This window comes from Suncus etruscus, chromosome 5, assembly GCF_024139225.1.
Source record: "Suncus etruscus isolate mSunEtr1 chromosome 5, mSunEtr1.pri.cur, whole genome shotgun sequence".
Taxonomy (NCBI): Eukaryota; Metazoa; Chordata; class Mammalia; order Eulipotyphla; family Soricidae; genus Suncus; species Suncus etruscus.
In genome coordinates, this window is record NC_064852.1 from 47,303,242 (window position 1) to 47,323,144 (window position 19,903).

The following is a 19,903-nucleotide window of genomic DNA, read 5'->3' on the forward strand; positions in this document are numbered from 1 at the left end:
GCTTTGAGGGGCCATATGGGACTCTGGGGTATTGAACTCCAGTCAGTCCTGGGCCAGCCGGGTGCCGGGCAAATGCCCTACCACTGCGCCATTGTTCAGGCCCCCAGGTACTGTTTCCTTTGATCTGTAGCACAGAGACTGTTGGTTCCCCACCCTAGAAACTACTGTGAGTCATTAGTATAGTTTGTTTCTGCAAAGAAGTGTAACTTTCTGTTTCAAGTTGCCTTACCTTTCATCGGAAGATGGGAACTTTTCAGTCTATGTTCTCCTTTCCTAGAAATAACCATGCTAACATAAACCTAGAATTTCTCAAACCAAAAGTAAGTCAAGGACTCATTTATCTAGCTATCTCAAAAAACAACAAGACAGAGGTTTGGGTTATGGGTTTGGGTTATGACCGGGGATGCTATCTTTTTTTAATATGCCACAAATGCATGAAACTATTCTTGGTCTATCTCCTCCTCTTCTAACTCATTTCACTCAGCATAATTTTCTCCATATCAGCCATGTATAAGAAAATAGCATGACTTCATTTTTCCTATAGTTGCATAGTATTCCATAATGTGGGTTTACCATTGTTTGTTCATCTACTCATCTGTTCTTGAGTACTTGGGTTCTGACTATTTTGAATAGTTCTGCAATGAACATAGTAATGCAGAGGGCTATTTGCATGTTTTTTGACTCCTAAGATATTTTTCTAGGAGTGGTATTGCTGGATCTTATGGAAGCTCAATTTCTTGTTTTTTTTATGGAATATAAATATTGTTTTCCAAAAATCAGGAACAATAGATATTCCATTCCCACAAGAAGTGAGTGAGAGTCCCTTTCTCTCTGTATCTATGCCAGCACCAGTTTTTCTTGTTCTTTGTGATATCACTATAGTGTGAGATACCTCATTGTTATTTTTATTTCCATCTCCTCACTGATTAAAAATGTGAAACATTTTCCATTTGCCTTTTGGCCACTGGTATTTCTACTTAGAGGAAATGTCTGTTCATTTATTCTCTCATTTTTGGATGGGGTAAGATTTTTTTTATAGTTAAGATCTACCAATACTTGTAAAAAATATATAAAAATTTTAATATGACCAAGAGTTATGATAATATAGTGGCTAGGATATTTGCGTTGCATTCAGCTTGGATCCACATCATTTAATCCTCAGCATCCCACAAGAGTGATCCCTGAACACAGAATCAGGAATAAGCCTTTAGCACAGCCAGGTGTGACCCCAAACCTAATTAGTTAATTGATTGAAAATTATAATATTGTCTTAATGGATTTAAGCCAATTTTCTTATGCATATGTGGAGATACAGGCTTGGAAGTTAATGTTATACAGACTGTGATATTTTTTCAATAATACTTAAAATATATTCTTTGGTGAAATTATTGTATATTTCTGAAACTCAGCTGTATATTATAAATTGGTTAGAATAGCACTTTGCTTCATTTTTTCTTTTGCTTTGAAGTCAACTAAAACAATGCGTTGAAAAAATTCCAACTGGTGTTCCTAGAGACTGACATTTCCCACTCTAATTCTGTTCTTTCCCTTTTTTCTTTCTTGCCTAACTTCACCCCACTTCACTTACAATTTTCACTCTCAAGATGAAAGAAAAAGAAAAACATATTCGGTTCTTTCAAATTTGTTCTTAAAAACTGGCCTTATGTAAATCTCTGCTCTATTTGAGAAAATTCTAGAAAATCCCCAGATTTCTTCTTATGCAACACATTTCTTCCAGGCCACATTAGCTGGAACAGAACACAAGGTTCCGTTGATAACCAGAGACCACATTTCAAGGACTTGTTAACTTCCCGTCTAGTGATAGCGAATTTAAGTCCTTCTATAAACCCTCCCACTGATATTTCTGAACAGTATAAGATGTTTTAAATGTGGTCATGAGTAATTTTACTCTGGAGGCATGCAGAAATACTATGTAGTTTATTCTCTACACTTTGTTCTTTGCATGGTACTTCTCTAGCATAACTTAATATCCATGCTCCTCATCTTCTGTTGTGTCCCGCTTCTCTATTTCTGTTCTTCCTATGGCTTTTCTTAGTGTGGTTAACATCTGGACTATTCACCAAAGGAAATCTGAGTCTCCATTAAACCAAACTGGATTATAAATGTGTCACGGGGAATAAAGAGTGGGTGGAGGTAAGGGAAAAAGTAAATTCTCTTCTTTTTTTCCTAATGCTGTAGGAGCATTATAGAAAAAGGAGCATATCAGATTTATTCTACAATATAACTGAACTCTTTATTTATTTATTTATTTATTTATTTATTTATTTATTTATTTTTGGGTCATACCTGCAGCATTCAGGGGTTACTTCTGGCTCTATGCTCAGAAATAGTTCCTGGCAGGCTCCAGGGACCATATGGGATGCCAGGATTTGAATCACCAACCTTCTGCATGCAAGGAAAATGCTTTACCTTCATGCTATCTCTCAGGCCCCAGAACTATTTATTTTAATTACAATTCCATATTCTTCTCTTAGGCTTATAAATGTATTCAGAACATTGATTTGAAGATAGTTCTGAAAAGGGTAACCAAGGTCCATCTCTACTCTGTAATTATTCCTTTGTAATGGGATCATTTGTTTGCTTATTCCCCTCTAGAAAGTTTTTTTTACAAATAGATTTCTCAGCCTCTGTCCATCAAATACTGGGATCATTAAAGTACTAGTTGTCTAGCTATACCTAGATATGATTTAAAAAAAGAAAAGATAACAGAAGGGAATTTTATTTGAGTTCTAGTTCTAAGAGACTTATTAGAGCAGGGTCTCAAACTCAATTTACCTGGGGGTCGCAGGAGGTAAAGTCGGGGTGAGGAAGGGCCTCATAAGGGATTTCACAAAAAAAGAGTCCTCAAAGGTCATTATTAACCGTTTTAATTATTTCTTCTGAAAATGAATAGAACATTGAGTGAAGATCATGAACAGTTCTTCTGAACATGGCATCTTTTGCCTATTCCTTGCTGCCAGAGACTTGAAAGTGCTTCTTCTCACAAATCTGAACCACATTTGGCTTTAGAGAGGAAGCAGTTGAAACCCTCAGTATGGCTTGAAGATGATCATCATTAAGTCTAGACCTGTACTTTGACTTATTGAAGTTCAATGTGGAGAATAACTTTTCACACAAATATGTGCTCCCAAAAAGGCACATGGTGTGCTTGAACATTTGGGAAAGCTCAGGGAAGCTGGGGGGCAATTCTCTCAAAAATTGCCCATGCATGTCTGCTTTTCCACTAATCTCCCTGAACTTGGCTTTGAGATCAGAGTTGCATTGCAGGTCAATGAGCTCCATTTAAAGCACAGGAGGGGCATCTTGCACATCAAAGGAAAAGGGGTTCACACAAATTTGGAAAGAGGCTCTGTGCTTTTTTAAGTCTGCAAATCTGTGATCAAATTCCTTCTCTAGCTTAAAAATAGCATCAATATATTTCTCACCACTGAATGGTATGCCTGCACCCACAAGTTCCTTGCATGCTGGGAAATGGCAAAGGTTTGTCTGAGAGAGCTGGGATTCCCATAACACAAGTTTTGTGGAGAATGCTTTCATGCTGTCAAAGGCAGCACTGATAAGCTGCCCTGGGCCTTGTAACATCTTGTTTAGTACATTCAATTTATGTGTGATGTCAACAAGAAAAGCTAAGTCCATGAGCCATTTGTGATCACTCAACTCAGAAACAACATTCCCATCCTTCTCCATGAAGGCTTTCACTTCTTCTCTCAACTCAAAATATCTTTTCAGGACATTTCCCCTGCTGAGCCAACGTACCTCAGTGAAATAGAGCACATCTCCATATTCTGACTCCATTTCTTCTAAAAAAGCACGGAACCTCCTGTGTTTTAAGCCACTGGATCTGATTTGGTTGATGCATTTCACAACAGACATCACATTGTCACACAGCAGACAATTACTACAAAGGGCCTGCTGATGGATAATGCAGTGAAGAGCAATGGCCTTCTCTACACCCTCCTCTTCAAGTTTTTTTGAATAAGTGTCACCAGTTCGTTTTCCCTTCCTGTCATCAATGGTGCTCCATTGGTTATTATTCCAACAAACCTCTTCCATGGCAAACCTGCATTCTCAATGGCATCACACAGATGCCAAAATATCTCAGTAGCGGTGGTCTGGCCATGCATTGGAATTATTGTGAGCAGCTCCTCTGTCAATTCAAAATTGCAATCAACACCACGGACATAAATTGTGAGCTGCGCAGTGTCTGTTATATCTGTGCCCTCATCAAGAGCAACTGAGTATGCATCAAAACACTTGGCTTTCTCACACAGTTGATGATAAATGTCACTTGATATGTCAGAAATGCGCTCTGCCACAGTGTTGGCAGAAAGGCTGATTTTGCAAAACTGACCTTTCTTTTCTGGACAGATAATACTTGCATCCTGTAACATGCATTTTTTTAAACAAACTCTCCTTCTGTGAATGGTTTCCCTGCCTTAGCAATCATCTCACTAACCATGTAATTAGCTTCGACTGATGCAACATTCTCTTTGGTTGCTTTCTTGAAATTTTGTTGCCTCATTAGACATGCTTTAAAACTGGCAACCCGCTTGGCTCTCTCATTTCTTTGATATTTTGCACATTCCTCAGCATGCTTAGTTGAATAATGGCATTTCAAGTTGTATTCCTTGTGCATTGCAACTTTCTCTGAGCAAATAAGACATGTGGGGATGCCCCTGTGCTCAACAAAGAAATACTGCATCTCCCACTTTTCCTGAAATTGTCTGTGCTCTACATTAATCTTTCTCTTCACTGCAGGCTTTGATGAGGTCATGATGAAGGTATGACAAAATCTAATTCTGTAATAAACTTCTCTCCCTTAGGCCTCCGATAATACAAGGGACAGTGGGCCGAAGCAGCAAAAATGACGTCTGTGCTAGGCACAAAATATTCACGATTTTCGCTTACTGAATATTTGCAATAAAAAATCGCATTAGTAGGAAAAAGAATCGCAAAAAATCACATTAAACATTTACATATCCTGAACAGAACTGCTTGGGGTATGCGAATGTTTAATGCCATTTTTTTCTTACTAATATGATTTTTATTGCAATTATTCAGTAAGCGAATAATTGCGAATACTGCAATATTTGAAGGCTGGCCGCGGGCCACAAAATGTTGTACAGAGGGCCGCAAAGGGCCTGTGGGCACGAGTTTGAGACCCCTGTCTTAAAGTCATGGTGAGCAAGTTTGGATAGTACTATATTTCCCCTTCACCTGTAAGTCATAGTAGTATAAACTATCCTAATTTACATCTTTTCTATGCTTTTACTAACCATCATCTAATGTTTCTTGTTTAGATGCCTCTTACTATGTGCTATTTACAATATTTAAGTAGTGCATTTCTATAATTTCTTATAAAAATCTTGCTCAGATTCAACCGAAGAACAACAAATAAAGTCCAGGTTGAGTTTATGCTATGCCATGTACTTTTTGGTCATCTATTGTATCATTATTATTATCATCATATCGAGTCATTATCAAATATATGCATATTAATGAGAAGAGGTATATAGTGGATAATTAGATGCAAAGATCAGAAGAGGTATAAAATGAAAAACTGTAACTGTCTATATAGGCCTGAACCTCATTTTAGAAAGAAAACAAGAAATGTACTTTTGACTAAATGAGAAGGCCTTCAGTTCCACTATAATTTTCATAAGATTTTGTATAATTTAATGGGCAAAAGTAAGTTAGTTTTGCTAAGTTATGAATTTTAATGGAATGTCCTGAAAACATCAACATTTCATTATCTTTCTTTTGAGAAAAAGTAATATATAATGAATACACTGCCACTAAAACATTAATATGCAGCATGTTTAGTCAGAATGAATCAGCATTTTGATGATGCCTCGTGAGGATAGGATTATAACTATTAGAATTTCTGCCTGAAGGTTGATTATTCTGGGTTCTAGAAGGAATAAATGCATTAAATACTATTATTAATTTGTTTTATATGACATAGAGCCTAATAAGGAATAAGTAAAGTTTACAGAAGATATAAATTAATAAAAGAGAATTAAATATATACCAGCTTTCAGGAAACATTCAGGTTATTAAAACTTTATCGAAACTCTTGAATTATTTAGAATTAATTTTTTGTAAAAACTAACAGGAAAAATAATTAACTTTGGAATTCTGTTCTCTTATATGTGAATTATAATAATGGATTCTTTAAGATTCACCTGTTGATCTTTTAATAACTATAGTTCAGTCATGGACAATAGTGGATGTTTCTTTCATTAAAGCAGATTATTTTAACTGATGAAAAATAATCTCTGAGTCATTCATTATAAAAATTAACATTCCTTCCTTTCAAGTTTTTCATAGAATTATTTACCTCTCTAAGTAGAACCAGCTCCAGCATTCATAAAGTTTCTTCTGATTATTCCTACATGACCCTAATCTCTACTTGGAAGAATTTAGCAAATACTTTTTGCAACACAACACTTCTGTGATGCTCTTGTAAAACCAAATGTTGCTTTTCTTCCATCCCTCTGGGAGATTCACAGCATGGTTGCTGTGAGAAGTTTATCCTGTTTATTTTGATGTGTTCACATGTTTATATCTTTAGGACTGTTGTTCTGTGGAATGTACTCTAGGAGTCAGTAATACAACAATTTTGGTAATCTAAGCCTAAATTAATTGGGCTTAAGTTGCTACTACCATTTTCAGTGTTTAGTCATTTTTTCCCCCCAGTTAGTATCAAGTACTTGGGTTTTATTGTCACAGTTCCCTAGGCATCTACATGTAACTTGTTTTGAAAGTAGGCTTTCAAGACATAATTATAGAGACAGACCTAAACTTTGCGTTTCCTGTATGGATTTGGAAACATTCCTTACATTTTTATAAATAGGACTTAGCAACTCTGTTTTAGAGTGCCCTTTTTTTTCTCTTGTTAATTCTCTAGTCTCCACCTTAGTTAGAAATGCTGCTAAACACATTTGACTTCAAAGCCTTGACTTGGCCTTTTATTTCAGTTCCTATTGCTAAAGTCTGGCCTTTCCTGAGTGTGCAAGTCACAGCTGGTAATGATGGGGACCAGATGATGCCCCAAAAGCACATTAAAGGTTTTTCCTAGGATGTGGTTTGATGGTTTTGCTTGGGTATTTTGTTATTGTTAGTTTTTCCTTTGGAATGTGAGTTGTGGACAAGAATTATTTCCTTGGCTACATTTTTGCTATTCCTTTGCACTCAGTGAGTTGGAAAACATACAGACACATAGGAACATGCTTGTATACTACTTCTCAAGCTAAATTGACTCAAAGAGTGATCCTTTGTTTATATAATAAATATGATTCTCTTTGTCCAAAGTAGCATGATGACATATTGCCTTTTTCACTATTACCAATTAATAATTGTTCTAGCAAATTAACACTTGAGTTCCATAGGCATGGTTCTCAGAATAAAATAGGGAAAATGCTTACCTTTTAAAGCGTGTGCTTCTATTGTTATATGGGAAGGGAACCTCTGACTAAAATGCATTATGACAAAAATACAGTCTTTTGCATTTAAAATATGCTGTTTTTTATTATAGAAGTTTCACAGCTCATTGTAGAGAATTTGAACAATATAGAAAGATATGAAAAACATTAAAATTATTCACATTCTCAGGCCAGAGTGATAGCACTTGGTAGGGCATTTGCTTTGCATGCAGATGACCTGGGACAGACCTGGGTTCAATTCTCAGCATCCCATATGGTCCCATAAGCCTGCTAGAAGTGATTTCTGAATGCAAAGCCAGGATTAACTCCTGAGCACTGCCAGGTGTGGGCCAAAAACAAAAAATATATATATTGTTTACATTCACATCACTATATATATATGTATATATATATATTATGGCTGAGGAAAAAAAAGAGCAAGAAGATAAATAATAAAAGTGGCATGCCACTACTTTAAGCATTTTAAATAGTTGTCAATAGACCATTTCTCTAATATTTGCTATACTCAAAACCTATTAATGAGTTTAGCAGTTTTCAACTTATAATTGTTAAAGCTACTGATTTCTAATTATAAGTTAATCATAGGTTTCTAATCATAGGTTATTTTCAATTTTCATCATATTTTTATTTAAAAATTTTCACATATTTTTCATCAATTTTTTAACTACCTTTACCAATTCCCAGAAGTAGAACTGAACTTACCTTCCAATGTGCACTCTGGACTGTAGATGCTGTTAAAAATCAATGTCACTATGTACCTAAAATATTACTGTAAAAGATTTGTAATTTACTTTGGTCAAAATAAAAATTATTTAAGGGGCCGGAGAGATAGCATGGAGGTAAGGTGTTTGCTTCTCATGCAGAAGGTCCATGGTTCAAATCCAGTATTCCATATTGTCTCCCAAGCCTGCCAGGAGTGATTTCTGAGCATAGAGCCAGGAGTAACCCCGGAGCACTGCCAGGTGTGACCCCCCCAAAAAATTATTTAATGAAAAAAATTGGAGAGCATTTGCTCTATGTGTTGGAGACACGATATGAACCACAATCATCCTAAGATATGGCTCTGACACTAGGCCCTGAGGTTTTCTAGGTGTAATCTCAACACCAGATTTTTAAAAAAAAAAAAGTATATATCCAACCCTAGTTTCTTTTTCCTAGAACCTTAACTCAGATACCTAAATGTCATCATAAATCTTCATTTAGATGTACAAGAGGCATCTCATATTTAAGATCTAAGCAGAATTCCTGATGTTCATGTATCCTGAATTTTATTCCAGACAATTCAATACATGTTTTTTAAAGTCAAACCAAAAGTACTCAGGGGATACTAAGGCTATATGCTGATGGAGGTAAGTTTGTCCAGTAAGGCATGGGATCATACAGTGCTGGGTATTTGGGAACAAAACTTATTTTTAGCTCATTGAGTAATCTTTCTAGTCCAGCTTCCTACATCTTAATGAGAAGTGTCACATATACTCAGATACTCAAGTAGAAATCTGAGAAGTCATTTCTAATCTCTTTCCTTCTCCCTCTCTGGCTCATGTAAATTTGGAAAGAAAATGATTTGGGTTGATGCCATATTTCTCTGTGAAAAAAATTTGTCTTTAAAAAGGTAATTTATAGAGGTCAGTTCTCCTCTTGTTAGAAGCAAATGGAATCCTGTCAGCTCCCACGCTGGGGTTAGGCATGACTTTGGCAGAACAAACAGTTTCCGTATTGAAAAAAAGGAAAAACCCTTATGGATGACCCAGCAATATGTAGCAGACTTCAACAACGGCTGTTTTTTGGCAGCAAAAATCACCCCAAGGGCTGAAATTTTCAAGCAGTGGCCTTCTGAATAGCTGCCAATTAAGTGTGTTAAGCAGGTTGGACAAAAAACCAGAGTTCTCAGTAAGCCAAGAAACTGGGAGAAACCATGTCAGAAGAAGTCAGAACCCTAAACAGTGGGCCTTCTATTTGGGGAGATATGCTAATTCATTTCCTGTCTTTTCCCACAAAACTTTTGCTGGAATGAGTGATTAGGTGGGGGAGGCAAAGTGCATTGGGAAAGGAGTAGAACAAAAAGAAAGGGAGAAAGACTGGAGAATGACTCCTCTTTGGGTTGAAGATCCCTAAAAAAGATAGCTTGTAGTTTTTGCAGACTAGCCTGCACATAGAGGAGGCATTTAGCACCTTTGCCAGGAGAAATTGCAGAAATACCTAACGGTCACTTGGAGATAGTCCCAAGTATATCTAGATCTATCTTTGAATATAGATCCTTGAAGAGGATCTGTGCGAAAAGCTTAAGAAACTGTTGGAGATGTATGAGAATTGAAACAGATGTATAAGAGAGAGATTGAGAGTAAGAGAGAGAGAATGAGTGAAAGAGAGAGAGAATGAGTGAAAGAGAGAGAGAGAGAGAGAGAGAGAGAGAGAGAGAGAGAGAGAGAGAGAGAGAGAGAGAGAGAGAGAGAGAGAGAGAGGATAGTAAAGACTCATAAAATCAAGAGAAGCAGCCACTGCCTCAGGATCCTCAAGGGTTCCTGAGACAGTGATGAGAATCTGACACCAAAGTTCTATAAGGAAACTTTCCCATCTTTTATTTACAGAGAGATAGTTCTGGGATTCTGCCAGGATTAGATTTATTTTTCTATGTGCATCCCAAATCCTCTTGAAGTAGAATTCTTTTACAAACCTTTAAGTAACCAGAGTGTGTGACACATATGAGAATCCATGATATTGTTTTCTCTGATACATTCCACCAGCATGAGTAAGATTTCTTAAAAAAAAAAAAAAAGAAAAAGAAAAACCCACACATGTGCTCTTCAGGGGTACCTAGGGTCGGGAATAATTTCAGTGATCACATTTGAGCAAGATGGAGACAAAAGATAATTGTCAAGAATGTAGACTCAAATCTGAAATGAATATTTAATTTTATAAATATACTTATGTTTAGCATTCCTTTGTGCAATTTATTTTACTTTTCTGAATCTTAGTTTTCCTATCTGTAAAGTGGGGCTCTTTAATAATGTGGAAATTTTCAACTTTCATAATGTGGAAAAATGGATAAAAATACTTATAAATATCTGTATGTTACACATTCTGTGACCCCAAACGAACCAGAGGTTCATATAATGATGAGGATTAAGAAACAGGCTTTTTATGAAATATTTTTAGTTTATAAAAGGCTGTCTTCTTCAGGTACATTCTTTTATTCACCTGATACTCTTATTATTTTGCCAGCCAGCATTAGACAATTTTGAAGAACAAATCTCTCAGTATCCAGATGGATTATACATGATACTGTACTAGAAGATATGCACTGAACATATCAGAAGGTAAGCAAGAAGAAAGGTTCTGCTATTTTGTTTTGTTTTGTTCTGTTTTGTTTGGGAGCCATATACAACCTTTCTCAGGGTTCCTCCTGAAAATGCACTCATGAATCATTCCTGATGGTTCTCAGAAGACCATATGTGATGCAAGAATCATCCCCCAGGTCATCTGCATGCAATGCAAGTGTACTATCTCTTTGGCTCAAGGGGTTCTGTTAGTTTTATGGAAACAAAGAAAACCAGATGGGCATTAAATGGCAATTTATTTTTAATCCATTGGTGGAAACAAAGAAGAAAAGTATTTACTTCTGAATTGATTTGTGCTTTTAGACAACAGTGTTTATACACCTCATTACATGACCAAGCATTTGTTTGCTGTCATGCTTACTGCCATCTAATTTTACTTATCTACAGAAACTCAGATAATTAAAGATTTCTTCAGAGGCGCACAGAAGTCACAAAAGTCTACAATGTCTGTAACAATCATAACATTAAGGATGAAAAAATGAACCTGGATACTAGGAGTTACACATCAGAATATAATATACGGTCATGGGGTTTCCTCTTGCTGTCCCTTTGTTGGCATCCTTTTCTCATTTAGACAGTTTCATTTCTGTTTGCCTGACTACAATCTCTTTGGTTTCTTTTTCATCTTCTAGTGACAAGAATCCCATTATTCCTCTCCCTATGAACTCTCTGAAATATACCTTGAAGATTCCTAATATCCCCACAACACAGAATAGATATTCAATATATTTGGATAAGTTTATAGAGAATATGAACCTCAAAGAAATAATTATAAGAATTTCTGAAGCAAAAACAGTGTAGTGAAAATCCTAATGTTCTCATTTATTAATTAAACCCGACAAAGGCATGCTTTCCCAAACTGCTTTCATTCCATGTAAGAGTGCCCAAATTAATGAACTATTCAACTAATTTACCTCAGCTAGAGTCTCCAAAAAAATTTGTACCTCATCCTTGTGAAAAGTGAATTTATTTTTTCAGTAGAAGCAGAAAAACTGGGAAATGAGCCAATGACTACAGCTCCTTTCAAAATCTTCCAATTTAGCTCCAAATTTCAATATACTCATCTCTGATACAGGCTGACACAGGTGACTTCACACGGGCTAAAAAGAATTAGAAACAATGAAAAAAGCAAAAAATGAACAAGGAATCATTTTTGAGATGTCTATCATATTTGAGTAAAGTAATATTATCTGAGCATAAATTGGACACTTACTAATATGTGTGAGCACTCATGCTGAATGCTTTGGCTTTCTTTATTCTTCACACAGCTCTAAGGTAGGTAATGATAGTAGCAAACAGCAAAGTAGCATTTTATGTGTTAAATATAGATCTAAGCACTTTACAAAGGCTAACTTACTATATCTCTGTAACAATTAAGCAATTAAGTAAAAGAAGTTCTATTCATATCTAATTGTCGTATAAGGAAACTGAGATACAGAGAGTTTTACCAATATGCCCATGTAAATAAGTAGTGGACTTAGAATTTGAACCCAGCACATTTGGGCAGAAACCCCTGAGATGTACTGGTGGTATACTTTTCCCAGTATACTTTTAAAAGTATGATCAGTATTTTATACCCAAAGTGTTTATAGAATTTGTAGCCAAAATTTGTGTTTTCTGGGTTTTCAAGACAAATATGGATGAGTAATGAAGAGACTAAAGTAACCCTTCCTAAGAAAATAGGGAAAGGTGAGAGTTAAAGAAGAGTGGTTGAGAACATGAAACAAACAATGAACAGGGAAAGGGGAGAGAAAGCCAGTAAACATGATTATCAATTAAGGAGGCATTCTGGCAGATTTTATTTGGAAAAATATATCATGCCTATACATGTCTTTATCCTTGGTTCCTGAGGGGTTTGTCCTGAATTGCTTACTGACAGCAACTGTGTCTAAATGGCTATGATCTTTTTTTTTAAAGTAGATTTCTCACTGCAACTCTTTCTATCACTTTTTTCTACCAAAATACCTAAGAAGAAACTTTTCATAGTGCAAGTCAGGTTATAATACTGCCCTATTGGAAACCATGTAAAGCTTTACACCCCCCTTGAAATCAAGCAAACTCTTCACCCTGCAATTCAGGGTCCTGAGCTTTGACTACTGAGATGGAAATTTTAAGTTTGAAAAGGATACTACTCAATATGCATGCATAATTGAGATAAAAATTTCTCAAATATGGTATTTACAATATCAACCATGGTGGGAAGTTTATTTACATTTATATGCTGAAAGTTTACAAAAATTAATTTAACTGTAAAACCACTCTAGGAATGTAGCAGTAGTGCAGTGGGGAAGGTGCTTGCCTTGCACAAGATTGACCTGGGTTCAATACCTGGCACACCTTAGCAGTCTTCTGAGAGCTACTAGAAGTGATTCTTTGAGCACAGAACCAATAGAAAATCATGAGCATATCAAGGCTGCTCCTCATCAAAAAAAAAAAAGAAAAAAAAACACACTTTTTTTGTTTTCCCCATTGTTCTGTCCCACACCTGTATACTCCATAGTTATAAAATTTCAAGATAGTTCCAATATGCTAAGTCAAAATATATATAGCCTACCCTTCCTTGAACTATAGTTATGCAAACTATATTGAAAAATTTTTTCAAAGTAGTTACTGAACAAATTTACCTTGCATGTTTTTTGTTTAAGGATTATTTTGAGGTGAAGGTAATTGTGAATCAATAGATGCAGGAAGAATTCTTTGCCCTCTTATTATCTGCCTAAGAGCAAGAGATAATTATCCCCTCCAGACTCAAACTCCTTTTTCCAGCCACATCCTCATATACAAAATAGTACTGCTTGGCTAAAATGCATACTCAATAACTAGATAAATTTGCATATACAGACCTTTCTATAGACATTTTTTTCCATTTTATCTTCCCATTATATCTGTCATTAATCTTCATATATTGCTGGTCACTTTACCACAGTTTATTTTCCCTTAGAGTCCCCAATATTGCCTTTGTATAAGTTCCTAAGTCTGTTGTATATAGAGCTTTTTAAATTAATTTTTTTAAATCATATGCATAGAAATGTGTAAAAGAAATGTGTTCATTTTTTGGGTCACGCCCATTTGACGCTCAGGGGTGACTCCTGGCTATGCACTCAGAAATCGCTCTTGGCTTGGGGGGTGTAAGGCTTGTCAGTCCAGATGCTGCTCTGAGGCAGAGAAATGAAGAGACAGTCACTCAGGCAAAAGCTCTAGTGAGTTCTTTATTCTGGCCAGCCAGGGTCCAGTGCCCGTCCTGAACTGAACAGAGGCAAAGGACCACGTGGCTTTCTTTGTTCAACCTCATAAGAAGGGGAGAGGGGGTAGGGATGATTTCCTTTTAGGAGCATAACATCCGCTAAGACATTCTGAGGCAGTACAAGTTCCTTATAAGGGCATAACATCCGCTAAGACATTCTGAGGCAGTACAAGTTCCTTATAAGGGCATAACATCTGCTAAGACATTCTGAGGCAGTGGAAAAGTCCTACTAGGAAGTTTCCTACAATGAGCCATTACTGGAATTTTTACCTTGCCATAGGCAGTTTTCACACATCCGCCTTTTAGAAGGGTCAAGCTCTTTTCCTGGAACTGTGTTCCAGCCCTTACAGGGAGACCGTACTGATCCAGCCTAGGCTAGTACTTGTAAGGCTTACCTCTAGTGCCACCACTCTGGCCCTGATGTGCACATTTTTTATATCTTTTATTTTGACCAAGGTGGCTTACATATCTTTCACAGTAATATTTTAGGTACATATAAACAATGAACCACTGGGAAGTCCCATCACCAAAGTTGTTGTCCTCCCTTCACCCCCGTTCCCATATTATATCTTGCATCCCATATCCCCCACCCTCACCCCCAGGTTGCAAGTATAAGTGGTCCCCTCTGTGTGTAGCTTACTACTTAGTGATCATACAACTGTTTGGTCTTGGTACCCTCCACTATTTCCCCCTCTATTTGAGAGGTGGAACTAGATAGTTCAAGTTATGTGGTTTTGTTTGAAGAAAAGAAAAGATATTAAATGGGGTAAAAATCAAATAAGCTTAAAGTGGGCAGAGTCTTTCTAGAGGTCCTCAACCTTAGTTTGAGGGAAAGAAGGAAGAAAGGAAGTGAATCACCACAATACAAAAGGAGATATTAAATTAAATAAAAATCAGTGAGCACTACAGCAATAAAGACAAGCACCACATAATAACCATGGTCCTGAAATAAAAACATAACAGGGCGCAAGAAGAAAAAAAAAAGAAATAAAAAATGGAGACAACAACTTCAAAATCCAAACCAAAAACATAAAAATCAAAAAAAAATAGATAAATAAATAAAAAAGATTATTTTGTGCACTTTCTTTCCTGCATAGGCAAAGTAAATATTGGAGACATTAGAGAGGGAATTTCCTTGGCCTAAGAGCTACAGGGTTTCTCTACCTTTGAAGTATACTGTCATGGAATAACTATAGACTCCTTGCATGTTTTTTTACTCTCCCCTCAGTGTCTTTGTGGTGTATGGAAGGCTTCAGCTCCATCATGGGTAATAAAGTCAGACCTCTGTATCTAGAGATCTGCACAGGTCAAATAATGGAGCTTTTGATGAAGTCTTTCTTGGTGGTTCTAGAAGTTCTGTTCCTTCACAGTCATTTTAATCCATCTTCCATAGTTGGTGGTCTTGGTCATTGCGCTGATCCTAGTATGGAGCCTGGAATACAGTCTTTCGTTATGTTTCCAGAAGACCCATTCAGTTGCAATTGTCTCAGTCAGACTTCTGGGATTAGAGATCTTGGTCGTTGTACCTATCATAGACCAAAACCTAGACTAGGGCTTTTTTATTGGTCTCAGAATATTTTCTGCCCAGTCATGGTTTTCAGTCAGTCATCTGTAGATAGCTATCTTGGCTTTTGCACAGATCAAAGGGTGACAAGTCTTCTGATTTTGTCTTATCCTTAGATGGTGAGGTAAGACTGCCTGTTCTTAGATTAAGTTGTTCCCATTTCCTCATTGTTAGGTTGTCTTATTAGAACTGGCACTTGTTGGTGCCAGAGCAGTATTAAGGATGACCTGGACATCGAGACTAAAGGCATCTTCAAAGAGGAAACTGCACTCTCCAAGCAAGTGAAAACAGAGATTAACAGATGGGAATATATTAAACTGAGAAGCTTCTGCACCTCAAAAGAAATAGTGCCCAGGATACAAGAGCCCCCCACTGAGTGGGAGAAACTATTCACCCAATACCCATCTGACAAGGGACTAATCTCCAAAATATACAAGGCACTGACAGAAATTTACAAGGAAAAAACATCTAATCCCATCAAAAAATGGGGAGAAGAAATGGACAGACACTTTGATAAAGAAGAAATACAAATGGCCAAAAAACACATGAAAAAATGCTCCACATCACTAATCATCAGGGAGATGCAAATCAAAACAATGATGAGGTACCATCTCACACCCCAGAGATTGGCACACATCACAAAGAATGAGAACAAGCAGTGTTGGCGGGGATGTGGAGAGAAAGGAATTCTTATCCACTGCTGGTGGGAATGCCATCTAGTTCAACCTTATGGAAAGCAATATGAAGATTCCTGCAAAAACTGGAAATCAAGCTCCCATATGACCCAGCTATACCACTCCTAGGAATATACCCTAGGGACTCAAAAATACAATACAAAAATTCCTTCCTTACACCTATATTCATTGCAGCACTATTTACCATAGCAAGACTCTGGAAACAGCCAAAATACTCTTCAACAGATAAATGGCTAAAGAAACTGTGGTACATATACACAATGGAATATTATGCAGCCATCAGGAGAGATGAAGTCATGAAATTTTCCTACACATGGATGTACATGAAATCTCTTTTGCTGAGTGAAATAAGTCAGAGAGAGAGAGAGAGAAAGACGCAGAAAGGTCTCACTCATCTATGGGTTAAAAAATGAAAGACATTCTTGCAATAATAATTTTCAGACACAAAAGAGAAAAGAGCTGGAAGTTACAGCTCACCTCATGAAGCTCACCACAAATAGGGATGAGTTTAGTTAGAGAAATAACTACGTTTTGAACTATCCTAATAAAAAGAATGTACGAGGGAAATAGAAAGCCTGTCTAGAGTACAGGCTGGGGGTTGGGTGGGGAGGAGGGAGATTTGGGACATTGGTGATGGGAATGTTGCACTGGTGATGGGTGGTGTTCTTTACACGACTGAAACCCAAACACAATCATGTATGTAATAAAGTTGTTTAAATAAAAAAAGGATATACTGGAGGGAATTTGGTTCCTGGAGCTGTTGTGGAGAACTCTTGTCATTTCTGTGTCTGGGATTCAGGAGTCAAGGCTGGACAGTTGGTGCCTAATTCCCTGGGGTCTAAGTTGGTTCCACATGACATACGTTCAAGGTGGGATATGCCCCTGTGTTGTATAAAAAGTATGAGTTATTATCCCTAGTAAATAAGAGCTTGTTTTTATATGCAAGATTTTCCCTTTTTTTGTATGCCTTTGCAGGAAGAAATGGTGCTACATTATATTGCTGGTGCATTTGCGGATAAAGAAAAAGGAAACAGAAACAAGACAAAAATAAAAATATATATGCTCACATATATATAAAAATAACTTTTAAAATGAAATAAAAAAAGTAATTATTGGAACGAAGTGATGCAGGAGACTACTTTAGATTTGAGAAAAAGCAGGTTGAGAGGTGGTATTATATAGGTCTTAAACTTATGAAGCAAGTATAGGTTTCCCCATAATCTTTGAGATTTTCTTATGGGGTGTGGGCTCCAGGGTGCATTTTCATCACACACCCTGGCCTTCTTGAGATTGAGAAAAGATTTGTGGCAGAGAGGTCTTGGATAGTGTTCTTGCAGTGGGGATCCTTTTGGGGCTGAGTTCGATATCAAACAACAGTCCACATTAGGGAGAGGTGATTAGGAGGGCCACACAACATGAGTCAGCAGGGGTGTTGGTTGTATTTTCTTGCCGGGGATGAGGTGTGGGTTTGAGTGGGTGTCCCTTCGCTTGGGTGCTGGGTACTGGCTCAATAGGGTAGGAGGTTGGTCTTGGTGCCTAATGGATTAAGAACTGAGGGTGAAAAGTTTTAATAAGGTGGGAAATCAGGTTGGAATTGGGGGGTGAAAGGATAGTTAGATTTTTTTAAGGGGAGAGGGAGGTAGTATATGGGAGAGGCTATATACACTATAGGTATGGATTGTTTACAATTTAGGTTTGGCTCTCAAGGAGGAGTCCTATCTCTGTGTGCTCATGCCCATATATAAACATATAGTAGTTAGCTTCGATATAGCTTAAGAAAAAGAGGTATAGCTTAGAAAAAGATGTAGCTTAGGTATAGCTTTAAGAAAAAAAGCAAGAAATAAGCTGAGTACAGAAAGATATGTAATTATAGTACATGTAAGGTAAAGGAACTAATAGATCAACTTTTGGATACATATAGGTTTTGCTTCTCAAGTACTAAACAATGTGTTAGTGAGGTCTATCTGCGTAAGGTGTTTACCCTATGCAGTATTGTCCACAGCACCTTATATATCAACTTTTCTTTCCTATAGAGGAAATAACATTGTGGTTTTTATTTGACATGGATTGAATTGATAATAATGAGGAGAAAAAGGTAGAAGAAAAGGGAGAAAAAAGTAGTGAGAAGGAAGAAGAGAGCAAGGGAATGTTAGTTTGCTTGAAGGTGTTCGATGAGTAGTATAAGCCTGTGGGTCACAGTTGCTGCTTCAGTGGTCTGGCTGGTCACATGCTTCAGGTCCTAAATGAGGGCATAACCTAGAGATAAAGGGTATGTTAAAGTGTTTTATCAAGACATTTTCATAATGCAAGCTGAGTATGGTATTTAGTGTGACTGAGCACTAAATAACTGAGAGGTTATTTTATTTTAAATATATTAAGATTAAGGCATTAAAACATATTGTTGTGAAATGCTTCCATTGGAGTCAGTGACTTCCCATTGTATTCTTTACCTGTAATCGTATATAAGATCCCTAAGATATTATTATGAACCTTTATAGTAAAAGGCTGATTACATACCTGTTCTCACTACAGTTGAACCTTATCAAGTGCTTTTTCTGCGTCTATTGATATGACCATGTGGTTTTTATTTTTCTTGTTGTTAATGTTGTGTATTATGTTGATAGATTTATGGATGTTAAACCATCCTTGCATTCCTGGGATGAAACCAACTTGATCAAAGTGAATGATCTTCTTGATGAGGCACTGGATCCTGTTCAATAGGATTTTGTTGAGGATCTTTGCATATGTGTTTATCAGGAATATTGGTCTGTACTTTTCTTTTCTGGCAGCATCTCTATCTGGTTTTGGTATTAAGGTGATGTTGGCTTCATAAAAGCTATTTGGAAGTATTCCTGTTTTTACAATTTCATAAAAGAGCCTAGCCAGGATTGGTAGTAGTTCCTCTTAAAAGGTTTGAAAGAATTCATTTGTGAATCCATCAGAGCCTGGGCTTTTGTTTTTGGGCAAATTTTCGATTATGTTTTTAATTTTCTCAATAGTAATGGGGGTGTTTAGATATGCTACATCTTCTTTATTCAACTGTTGAAATTTATCCATATCTTCCAGGTTTATCCATATCTTCCAGGTTCTCATATTTAGTGGTGTAGTGTTTCTCAAAGTATTCTCTGAATACCCTTTGAGTCTCTGCAGTATCTGTAGTGATCTTCCCCTTTTCATTTCTAATACGCGTTATCAAGTTTCTCTCTCTCTTTTGCTTTGTGAGTTTTGCCAATGGTCTATCAATCTTGTTTATTTTTTCAAAGAACCAACTTCTGCTTTCGTTGATCTTTCGGATTGTTTTTTTGGGTTTCCGTTTCATTGATTTCTGCTCTCAGCTTTGTTATTTCCTTCTGTCTCCCTATTTTTAGTTTCTTTTGTTGATCATTTTCTAATTTTATAAGCTGCGTCATTAAGCTATTCATGTATGCTCCTTTTTCCTACCTGATGTGTGCTTGCAAAGCTATAAAATTTCCTCTCAGTTCCACTTTTGCTGTATCCCATAGGTTCTGATAGTTTGTATTTTCATTGTCGTTTGTTTCCAGGAAATTTTTGATTTCTTCTTTGATTTTATCTTGGACCCACTGGTTGTTCAGTAG